The sequence below is a fragment of the Panthera uncia genome, chromosome C2 (assembly GCF_023721935.1).
Source record: "Panthera uncia isolate 11264 chromosome C2, Puncia_PCG_1.0, whole genome shotgun sequence".
NCBI lineage: Eukaryota > Metazoa > Chordata > Mammalia > Carnivora > Felidae > Panthera > Panthera uncia.
The window spans coordinates 103,305,584-103,316,639 of NC_064810.1; the positions used below are offsets into that span (position 1 = coordinate 103,305,584).

Genomic DNA, 11,056 nt, shown 5'->3' on the forward strand with positions numbered 1-11,056 from the left:
TTAAAACACTGCTTGCAGACACTCATTGCTCTCTTTGTCTCCATCCAGTTCCCTGGAAGAAAGGTGTCATTGCTGGAGCTTTAGCAGCCACTGTAGACCCTAAATTCAAGGGCCAAACGTAAGGATAGTGGAACCAAAATCTGAGAAATACATAAACAGTGTACACTCCAAAACCTCTTTGGAATGACTAGAGAAAAATAAGCCTCCATTGTATTTAACACACCATTATTTTGAGTTTTCTGACTCATGTAGCTGAATCCCAGCCTAATTATAGTAGGCTGATACAATAAGGCAAAGCTTGATTGAAAGAGTATGAACGTACTTTCCCCTTATACTTTCAAAACAATAATACAATGTACCTGAACCTCAGTAGCAAAGAATAAATGGACACTGCCTACTTTACAAATATCTGATTTATACAAATCAAATACTGTAAAAGGCAGGTCAGTAAGGAAGCAAAAAGTCTGGGTAGAGACTGGGGTTTCTTTCTTTTTGTAGCAAAAAAGCCAGAAGTGATCATTACTCTGATAGAGCAATCAGGGACAAGCTTTTGATATGACTCAGTTACTATGAACTTTTATGGCCCTTGTAAGTTATATGGAGTAAATTTCAAAGAGGTTCAAAGGGTGAATCTAGCTTGCCAATTGATTCACTGAGAAACATAGTTTAATCACACCTTAAATTCATTTCCATATTTTCTTTTTCTAAATCACCTTGAATATTTATCATAGACTTAAAGCCTCCTGGACCCAACAATTAACTACTTTCATACTTGCACTGAGATTGGCTTCCAAGCTTTTGTAAGTTCCAATAGTTAATCAGTATGGCGTCGTGGCAAGAGAAAACACTCTTTCTGGTACACATATTTAGAGCATGGATCACAATCTTGCTTGTATCTCAAGCATAATGTATTCAGTGTACAAGATGTGGGAACTGCAGCCACACTCTCCAACTTCAATATGGCTCTGTCAGTGGCCAAAATGAAGAAATCAGGAGACTATAGATGCTGGAGAGGATGTGGAGAAACGGGAACCCTCTTGCACTGTTGGTGGGAATGCAAATTGGTGCAGCCGCTCTGGAAAGCAGTGTGGAGGTTCCTCAGAAAATTAAAAACAGACCTACCCTATGACCCAGCAATAGCACTGCTAGGAATTTATCCAAGGGATACAGGAGTACTGATGCATAGGTGCACTTGTACCCCAATGTTTATAGCAGCACTCTCAACAATAGCCAAATTATGGAAAGAGCCTAAATGTCCATCAACTGATGAATGGATAAAGAAATTGTGGTTTATATACACAATGGAATACTACGTGGCAATGAGAAAAAATGAAATATGGCCTTTTGTAGCAACGTGGATGGAACTGGAGAGTGTGATGCTAAGTGAAATAGGCCATACAGAGAAAGACAGATACCATATGGTTTCACTCTTATGTGGATCCTGAGAAACGTAACAGAAACCCATGGGGGAGGGGAAGGAAAAAAAAAAAAAGAGGTTAGAGTGGGAGAGAGCCAAAGCATAAGAGACTGTTAAAAACTGAGAACAAACTGAGGGTTGATGGGGGGTGGGAGGGAGGGCAGTGTGGGTGATGGGTATTGAGGAGGGCACCTTTTGAGATGAGCACTGGGTGTTGTGTGGAAACCAATCTGACAGTAAATTTCATATATTAAAATAAATAAATAAATAAATAAATAAATAAATAAATAAATAAATAAAATGAAAAAAAAATATGGCTCTGTCACTGATGTGTGACCTTGGGCAGGTTATATGTACACCATGCCTAAGTTTCTTCACCTGTAAAATGATGGCAATAACCATATCTACTTCATAGAATGGCCATGAGAAGCAGATGAGATAATACATAAAAATGTATAGAATTGTGTTGGGCATGTGTCAAGTGTTCAATAAATCACAGCCATAATGAATTTCTCTTCCATTTAGCACAAGGTCAGGTAGGGGAGGGTTAAGAGCAGGTGAAGGTATGGGTCTTGGTGGTAGGGCCAAGGCAGCATCTCTTTCAATTACTTGTTCCAGTCCTAAGTTTGGACAAACTTAAATCCACAAGAAAGAAAAATAGAACATGCAGGAGAATCAGTAAGTTAAGAACCCAATCTCTCTTTGGAGCCTAACATCTTTGAGCTGTGGACAATTTAACAGTCTGGTGAAGACTATGATCTCCTGAGAACAGTGTTCATAGATACAGAAAATAAAATACAGAGGGTCCTTAGAAGCTAATTAGAATGATATATAATCACTAAAATATTTTTAAAAGCACAACTGTAATTATGTAGTACCTGTGCTTCATTATTACCACATTAAATAATAAATATCTACCTGTATTGAGTGTAATTATTTTCTGTATTTTTGATGCTCTGGCATTTGGGAACTTAATCCTGGAGAGCCCCTTCCAGGGCTAGGTAATTCCTAGAGATAGCAAAGTACTCCCCTAAAAGCACAACTTTGATATGCAAGCCAACCAATCCAGAGCCAACACCCTCAACCATCTCCTTTATCAAGGAGCCATCACACACCAAGCCAATATTCTCCCTACCCAAAATAACCCCAGGCCACGTACAAGACAACTAGGGACTGCTTCTATTGCCCAGAGCTTGCTAAAATTATTCAAGCTATCCAATCCTAAATTTACTCAGTATACCTATCCCTGCCTTGCCCATCCTTTCCCTTAAAAACCCCAATAAAGGCTTTGGGCCATGCTCTCCCCTCTCTCCTTCTGCCTCCTAACCAATCCAGATGTTCCACATATGGCCCTGCATGGTGTGGCATGCCTTCTATTACTAGAGATTGGTGAGCATAAACTTATTCTTTTATGACAGCCATTTCGACGTCTGTGTGTCTTACCATACTGGATTAAAATAAATCCTGGATACAAATTTTAGAACACTAGCAGTAGATATAATTAACTTCATCATTTCAATATAATGATGAGTATAAATGATGTTTTGGAATATTTGCAATGGCTATAATGTGACATTATATTTATGCTTTTTTATGCTTATATTTATGGATTATATTTATGCTTTTTTAAGTAACAAAGACACAGGTACTGCCAATTCTACTATGGTTTTGCTTACATTCACAATTAAAGAGAATGTTTAATTTCAGACAGAAGTTAGTAAAAATAAAACTGTGTATTTCCCATCTAAGTTCAAAGATCCCTGAATTCTACGATCTGTGCATCCTAAAGTAAGAACTCATGTAAACAAATATAACTGGTTTTTTTTTTGTTTTATTTGTTTGTTTTTTGTTTTACTCATTATAAAACTCAGGTCAGATTTGGGTTCTAAGAGTTCCTGAAACTTTCCTTGTAGACAATCACCAAGGAAGGAAGGCTAATGACATCACTAGGGAAGCTTCACTACTCTGAATATACAAGACTTCTTGTAATTGTTTAGAATCAGAAGAATACACAAAAACCTAGTGACAGTGGTTATTTGTATGAGGCGCCACAGGGATCATGCAGATGGTAGACAAGGACAGGAGAGAAATTGTTATCTTTTACCTTTATACAAACTTATATCTATATAAATTCCCATAGACATATATATATATATGTCTATATATATATATATATATATATATATATATATTTAAACTAAGATTATATGGCTATAACACCTATTTTTAAAAAATCTTTCAGAGAATGCCTGCATGGTTCTACCTCATACCTACTAATAAGTTAGAATGAGTTCATTACTCACATTGTATAAAGATAAATATTTGCTTACACAATAATATTGCCTAAGGCTTCCTGTGACCAGAGACATTATAAAATGTGTGTTTTTACTGAAGAAAATAAAGACAATCATCAGAAATAAGCATATACAGGACAGAGGCAAGAGACATGAAACTTAGACTCATAAATTTTGAAGAAAGCCACTTATAAACAAGTGATTTTGAACAGACTACCACAACTTGTAAAACAATTCTGGTCAGTTGATTGTAATTACCTGTGAGAGGATGGTCCACTGTGCAAACGATGTGTGACAAATTCCAAATTCTGAGCCAGCTTCCCTGAACAACAACCCTTCTCCCTTCACTTCTTCTCCTCAATCTCATCCTCCTCTCTGGAACTGTCCAGCCTTTGCGTGTTCAGGGAATACAAATTAAGTTCAACATTAGACTAAGCAAAACACAATTAGGAAGGTAAATCTGCCACTGCAAAGATCTGGCAGCACAGTACAAAGCCAAATTTTAACTGACTTTTGGATTATCTGCTAGTTTGAACACTGAGTCCGTTGGTAGAAAGTATCTATTAGTTTAAAAAATTTTTTTGCTATTTAGACAAAAGAAAATGGGAAATAGCCACTTGCTGGCTTCCATTTGGTAGCCAGGTTGGGAGATGAGTCTTTATAAGTTACCAACTCCTGGATGGGCTCAAAATCCTTGCACGTCTTTTTGTTGACCATGGCACTGGTTTTTGCAGTTTTATTTTAGCACTGGAACCTTCAATACCTTCTAACCCCAGCCCAGGGCCCCTGTCAATGCCCACTTCTTTCAAGAAATCTTCACGGCTATCTCTTACTTCTTCACCCCTCTGTGACATTCACTTGAACTGGCCATTTTATTCATTTCTTGCAAACATATTCAATATTCCCAATAATATTAGAAGCTCCTCCAAGGCAGAATCCAGTTTTGTCTTAGATATCTCTCATTTCTAAGATCTAGCACATAGCAGGGCTTAAGAAATATTTGATGAAAACATGTAGGGAATTAGATAAAATCAGGAGGCTGTTAAAATGCATAAAGAGTGCTAAATATGTGTATATATTTAGAAATGAGATGGCATGTGTTCAGTGTCTCTGGCATTCCTTTCAGGTATATGTATGGCTACAGCTCAATTTTCAAAATAGGTTGGGTAATTTTAACACTAGCCAGAAAAGGCAAATTTCACTACCTCAGAGATGATCTACAATCATGTAGTAGATGTTCACTGAGTACCAGTCTGGTGTCTGTACTGTTGTTAGTTTGGCTAAATGTGTAATAATGTTACTTTAAAAAACTATAAATTAATTATTATTTTATTTTACCTAAAATATTAGCTGTTTTATAGAATTTCAAGTGATTTGTGTATTTTAAAGCCTTAAGATATTCAGTTTCTACAGTAATCCTTTAAAATGGCAAATTAAAATTAGCACATTAAAATTTGCCTGAGTGACTGGAAATTCATCCCCACAATTTATTTTCTCATGTCAAAAGTTTAGATAAAAACCATCTAGTTTAAAAATTCAAATCTTTTCTTCTGTGATACCATCAAAGACTACACAAAGACAGTGTTAATATTTTAGAAGGAGTACATGTGGTCTTCTGTAAAGTTCATGGAGGTGTAAGGTGGGACCTATATTATCTAAATGTTTGGCAAGAAGAAATGATGGATTAGTTGCTGCCCTTCATTGAACAGCAGACAGAAGCATCATTCAGCAAAGATTACCACAGAAACTGTACCCTCGTGTTCAATGAAGGGAATTTCTGCTTCATTTCCTACCAGGATCTCAGGTGCACTGGCTTGGAAAGGGGGGAAGTGTGGAAACAAGGAGGGAAAGGCTGAAATGAGAGTGAGGGAGACAAATGTGAAGGAGAAAGTCAAATGAAAGAGAGGGAGATAAAGGAAAAGGAGAGAAGACAGAGAGAGGAAAGAACAATAGAAGGAAAAGATGTGAGGAAATAAGAAATCTATTTATGTATTAGAGGACAGTGAGTGCTTAACATGGCCACTGGCTACACCTATGACACCACAATGCTAAATGACACCCTGTCCAGAGACAACCTGACCTCATTATAGCTTCAGAGAGATTTTCAACCAAAGGAGCTACCAGAGGTATCAGTCCTGAAAGGGCATCTTGGAGTTTAAGGAAGCCTTGCTGAAAGACATAGGCCAAGCCCTTAGAACTGCCTGAGAGGCAGAGGCCCAAAGAAGCCAACAGTGGGGCGTAAGGAGGAGGCTCCTCCTTGGACATGATGTCCAAGCTCACATGCCTCAAAGTGTATAGAAGTCTCTGCACCTGACAAAAGGTTGGTGGATCAAAGTGATCAAAAGTTGAAAATTATCAAAAGTGATTCATGAATAATTTAAATATTTTATTTTAAATAAAAACTTATCAATGTACATCAATATTCTACCCCTTGATGGTGAGTAAAGGCCTTTCTTTGAGCATGGATGCACTGACTAGAGTCCCACACCCACAATGCCAGAGCACTGATTTCCAATTTAGATTTCTTTAAAGTGGGACCAAAACTAATAAGAAAAAAACTGTGAAGCAATCTGAGAGTGAAATATTTCTAATGATTTTTATCATCCCCTTAATGTTGCACATTGTTTTGCCTACAACCAATTTGACAGTGTGTGTGTGTGTGTGTGTGTGTGTGTGTGTGTGTATGTTTTGAAGCTTAGTTTTTAAAAATCTTTCCAAAGGATTTGTAATGAGTAAAGTTCTTAGTTGCAAACAACAGGATTCATTATGACCGATTCATTAAGAAAAGGAATTTATTAAGAGATATTTGGAGACGCAGAATTTGGAGAGGGAGAAGATATTCAAGTAGCTATAAACCAAATTTTCAGGAATTACGCTACAGAACTGAGCTGAGGAAACTGCCACCACAGCTAACTCTGGAACCTCAACACAAAATAGATGCCCCACACCCAATCTCATGTCCATTAGTTACAGGGGCACCTGACTGGCACATCCAAAGTCACAAGAGAAATGGAAACATCAGAAGGAATTTAGGGGCACCTGGGTGGTTCAGTTGGCTAAGTGTCTGACTTTGGCTCAGATCATGATCTCATGGTTTACGAGTTCAAGCCCCACGTTGGGCTCTGGGCTGACAGCTCAGAGCCTGTGGTCTGCTTCAAATTCTCTGTCTCCTTCTCTCTGCCCCTCACACCCGCTCACACTTTCTCTCTCTCTTTCAAAAATAAATAAACATTAAAAACTTTTTTTAAGTTTAAGAAGGAATTTAAGGGGCGCCTGGGTGGCGCAGTCGGTTAAGCGTCCGACTTCAGCCAGGTCACGATCTCGCGGTCCGTGAGTTCGAGCCCCGCGTCAGGCTCTGGGCTGATGGCTCGGAGCCTGGAGCCTGTTTCCGATTCTGTGTCTCCCTCTCTCTCTGCCCCTCGCCCGTTCATGCTCTGTCTCTCTCTGTCCCAAAAATAAAAATAAAAATAAATAAATAAATAAATAAATAAATAAATAAAAAAGAAGGAATTTAAAAGATCTTGGATAGTAGGACAGATGCCCATTATAACTTTTTAACCGAATATTCATAAAAATCAGCAATTCTTTCACACTTATTTTTCATTAGTTAGTTGATGAAATATTTTAACTAAATTACATAATTATAATATTAAATACAACTAGAATACAGTGGACACTGGTCATTGCCACATCTCTAGTACCTGAAACGATACCCAGTCTGGAGTAGATGATCAACAAGTATCTACTGAATAAAAGAATGAACTGGAATGAATAGACATGGTAACCAGGACTCTTGTGAGCACACAACTCAAATGGTTGTAGCAGACATTCATAGGCATTATAACCCTGAAATCTTCACTGTGCTGTTGGCATCTGTTAGGTTATTTTATAGAGGAAGTAGAGAGTTACAGTTATTTGGGGAGTTGATTAAAGAAAAGTTAATTAAGAGATATTCTACAGAAAATTTCTATACTCTGCCATTAAGGGATAGACTTTTAGGATGCATGGTAAGATTTTTATTTTCTTTTCCTTAAAGTTTATATCCAATTATGCATAATTTTCATAACTCTATCAAACCATTATTGTACTGACCTACATTACAGTACTATGAGAAAAAGAACAGACATCCTATTTTACATTTGATGTGGCTCATTGTGAGTAAATGACTTACAATATTTATACAGCTGAAATCTGGCAAAGCCAAAACTAACTCCCAGACCTGTGTGTTCCTAGTTTGGTGTCTCTTCCACCTCACTACCTACCTTTACGCCTTTGCACAAAATGGCCCTGACAGCTCTCCAAAAATGAGTAACCTACAACATGCTGCCTTATCTCATCTCTTTGCAATAGACTCTTTTCTACAAGGTAGGAGATAAAGAAATATTGAAATTTCCATATGCTGTTTGTAAGCAAATTATTAATTCATTGAAGCTATTGTTGGATTTACCAGACTATGATGTAATTATTTCTATTTCTATCTTCCTTACTATAATGGAAATTGGGGTTGGGGAGAGATTATTCCTATTTATTCTTTGCACTCCTCCCCCCAGGCTTCTGGAGTCCCCCCAGAATTCCCCCCAGTTCTCAGGATTACAAAGAAGATGGAGAGACAAAGATAGGCTGGACATCACAGTGGGGGAAAGTGCTTTGAGAAAACACAGGTGGGTGGCTACAGAAATTCTGAAGACAGAACCAAGCCAATCAGACCAAACTAAAAGGCATAGGCCAAGTAGGCTGGATCCAGGACTCATGGCAGGAGACCCTCCACCCAAAACACAAAGTGGACTGGCATTCAGGAAGGACACATACAGAGGATGGGTGTGGGCTTCCCAGACCACTAGGCTAAGATTACTGTTTTCAGGAAAGGGACCTCTTCTCTTTGCCCTGAATTTGAGCAAACCTCCTAATGGAAGAGAGATTCTGCTCCTTTAAAAAGAGCAGGGCTCTGGGGGTGTCTGCCACCCACCTTTGGTGTATGAGAGGAAGAAAGTGGAAGGCAATATGGGAACTAAAACCCTGGCACCAATTCTACTCCCCAGCATCTTCCCATAGAGCTCCCCCACCACTTCACTACCTCATTTGAAAAGGCCTGACAGAGGGGGTACCTGGGTAGCTCAGTCAGTTGGGCATCTGCGTCTTGATTTCAGCTCAGGTCATGATCCCAGGTTCGTGGGACCCAGCCCCGTGTCAGGCTCCGCACTGTGTGTGGAGCCTCCTTAAGATTTTCATTCCCTCTCTCCCTCTCCCTCCTTCTTTCTCTCTGTCTCTCTCTTTCTCTGTCTCTCTCTCTCTCTCTCTCTCTCTCCCCCTCTCTCCTCCACCTTCTCTCATATAAAAAAGAGTAAAGACCTTAACAGAGTAAGCACATCTCAGAGTAGGGGATGGAATATTCCTCTAAAAGCAGAACTATAAAAGCACCAAGGTAGTTGTTTGATATATGGAGTGACTCTCTCTGAGGACTGAGTAGGTAGGCAGGAGAGGAAGGTGCCTTAATGATGGGTAGAGTGTGCTTATAAGGAGGCATCAGAAATAAAAGCTGAGGGTGGGTCTGCCTAATAGACTCACTCGATCATTCCACACTTGCTGCTTCAACAAATGTTCACTGCATAGTTATGGTGTGCTGGGCATTATACTAGGATACGGAAGGCACAGAGATGAATAAGAAGCAGTTCCTTACCCTCAACATACAGAAACACAGCACGTGTGTGTGTGTGTGTGTGTATGTGTGTGTGTGTGTGTGTGTGTGTGTGTGTGTGTAGCAAGGGCAATGAAATAGATGTACTGGTTCCTAACACATATCCCCTTGGTTCTCACTGCTCTAGCACATATCTATGCGTTCTACTGAATGCATCTGCAATTCTCCACCAGTCTTCTTTTCACAGCCAGGCACAGGCCAGAAGTGACAAGGATTCAGTACCTCCAGGAGCAGTCCTCTGTCCTCAGCCAGTGACAGATGGGAACAAGAGGATATCATTCAGCTGGCTTCTCCCTGTGTGGCCTAACTCTGCACTGGCTCCCAGAGTCCCGAAGCAGGCTCCAGTCTCAATTGCCCACAGTAAACTGCTTATAATATACCTTCCATTGGCTTCCTTCACTTCCTTCTCATGCACTTTCCTACCAGTACTTCTTGGAATCACTTCCCAAAATACTACTTGCACTCAAATTGCTGACTCAGAGTTTATTTCTGGGGAAATTCTCTAATCCAGGCAATCAGTTACCAGTTCTGGGGAGGAAATGAGCACTTTAACCTAAGTTTAAAGGATGAGGACATACGTAATAGTAGAGAGAATCAAGGTGTCAGTGGGTAAGACATGCTGGCATTTTAGGCAAATATAGCAAGTGCAAAGAAAAGATACCAAAAGAACTTTCATGGTGACTGGAGAACTTAAGGGACTTTGGAATGGCTGGGGTATAAAGTGAAGGGTGGGGAGAAGTGACAGGAGAAGTAGGAGAAACAGCATCTCCCTGCCCTGTGAGACCTCCGTAAAGAGGCTTGTTTTCTCCTGCAAAACACAGACTCAAAGCTTGGGGTCAAATGGGGCATAAGAACAATAGGATCAGCGGAATAAATCCCTTCAATCCAATTTATTTAAGAGTGCAGTGAATGAGAATAAATGGTAACTCCACTCTCCTGAACAATGCTTACAACAGGACTGTGCTAGGGTTTTCAAAAGCCCAGTTAAAATGAATAACACTTTCTCAGAAATATCACATTCTCATTATAGTTCTCTGTTCTCTTCCTCTTTCACCTGGAGAAGTCTTAGAATTAGCCCCCAAACAGCCTCTTAATGTTTTGCTAATAATACAACCCCACCTGGAAGCACCCAAGAGCAATCTGGAATAGGAAAAAAAAAGTTCTATTTTTAAAATGCCAGCAAAAAAAGACGCTGCCTGTGAAACTGTACCATAGAAACTGTTCACATCTAATATTTGAAAGAGCTACTGTTGGTATGAATAATTCAAAAACAGCTCCAGACAAATGATCCTGGGATTATATGGAAATAGAAAAAAACCTCCGGAGTCTGCCGCTCCTTTTATTAAAGCCTGGTTCACATTGAACACTGTTTTCTCTGGGGTTATTTCTACTACAAATGAGCAGTCAATAAGGCAGAATCTCTCCACCATCACGCTGACATGGGAGCCGGAAGGGAAGTCATTTTGATCTTCTATTCATTTTTACCTTGTAAATTATTAACTAAAGTAGATTGGGTAAAAATTAAAAGTAAGCAAATTAGTCTTCATTTGTTTATTTTAATTATTTAGCAGGCTCACAAGCTTCATTACAAAATATACAGGAGGATGAATCCTCCCCTAACTATTTGTTGTTTGCTGCACAGATCTGACA

At 39.2% G+C, this 11,056-nt stretch overlaps 1 long non-coding RNA gene across 1 annotated transcript; it reads left to right on the forward strand.

Moving 5' to 3' along the window:
- Nucleotides 1-5,770: 5,770 nt before the first annotated feature.
- Nucleotides 5,771-9,823, forward strand: LOC125922133 (uncharacterized). The gene is made up of 3 exons (XR_007457583.1): nucleotides 5,771-6,031; nucleotides 8,262-8,372; nucleotides 9,594-9,823. It is a non-coding gene; the product is annotated as an uncharacterized LOC125922133 (long non-coding RNA).
- Nucleotides 9,824-11,056: the final 1,233 nt, after the last annotated feature.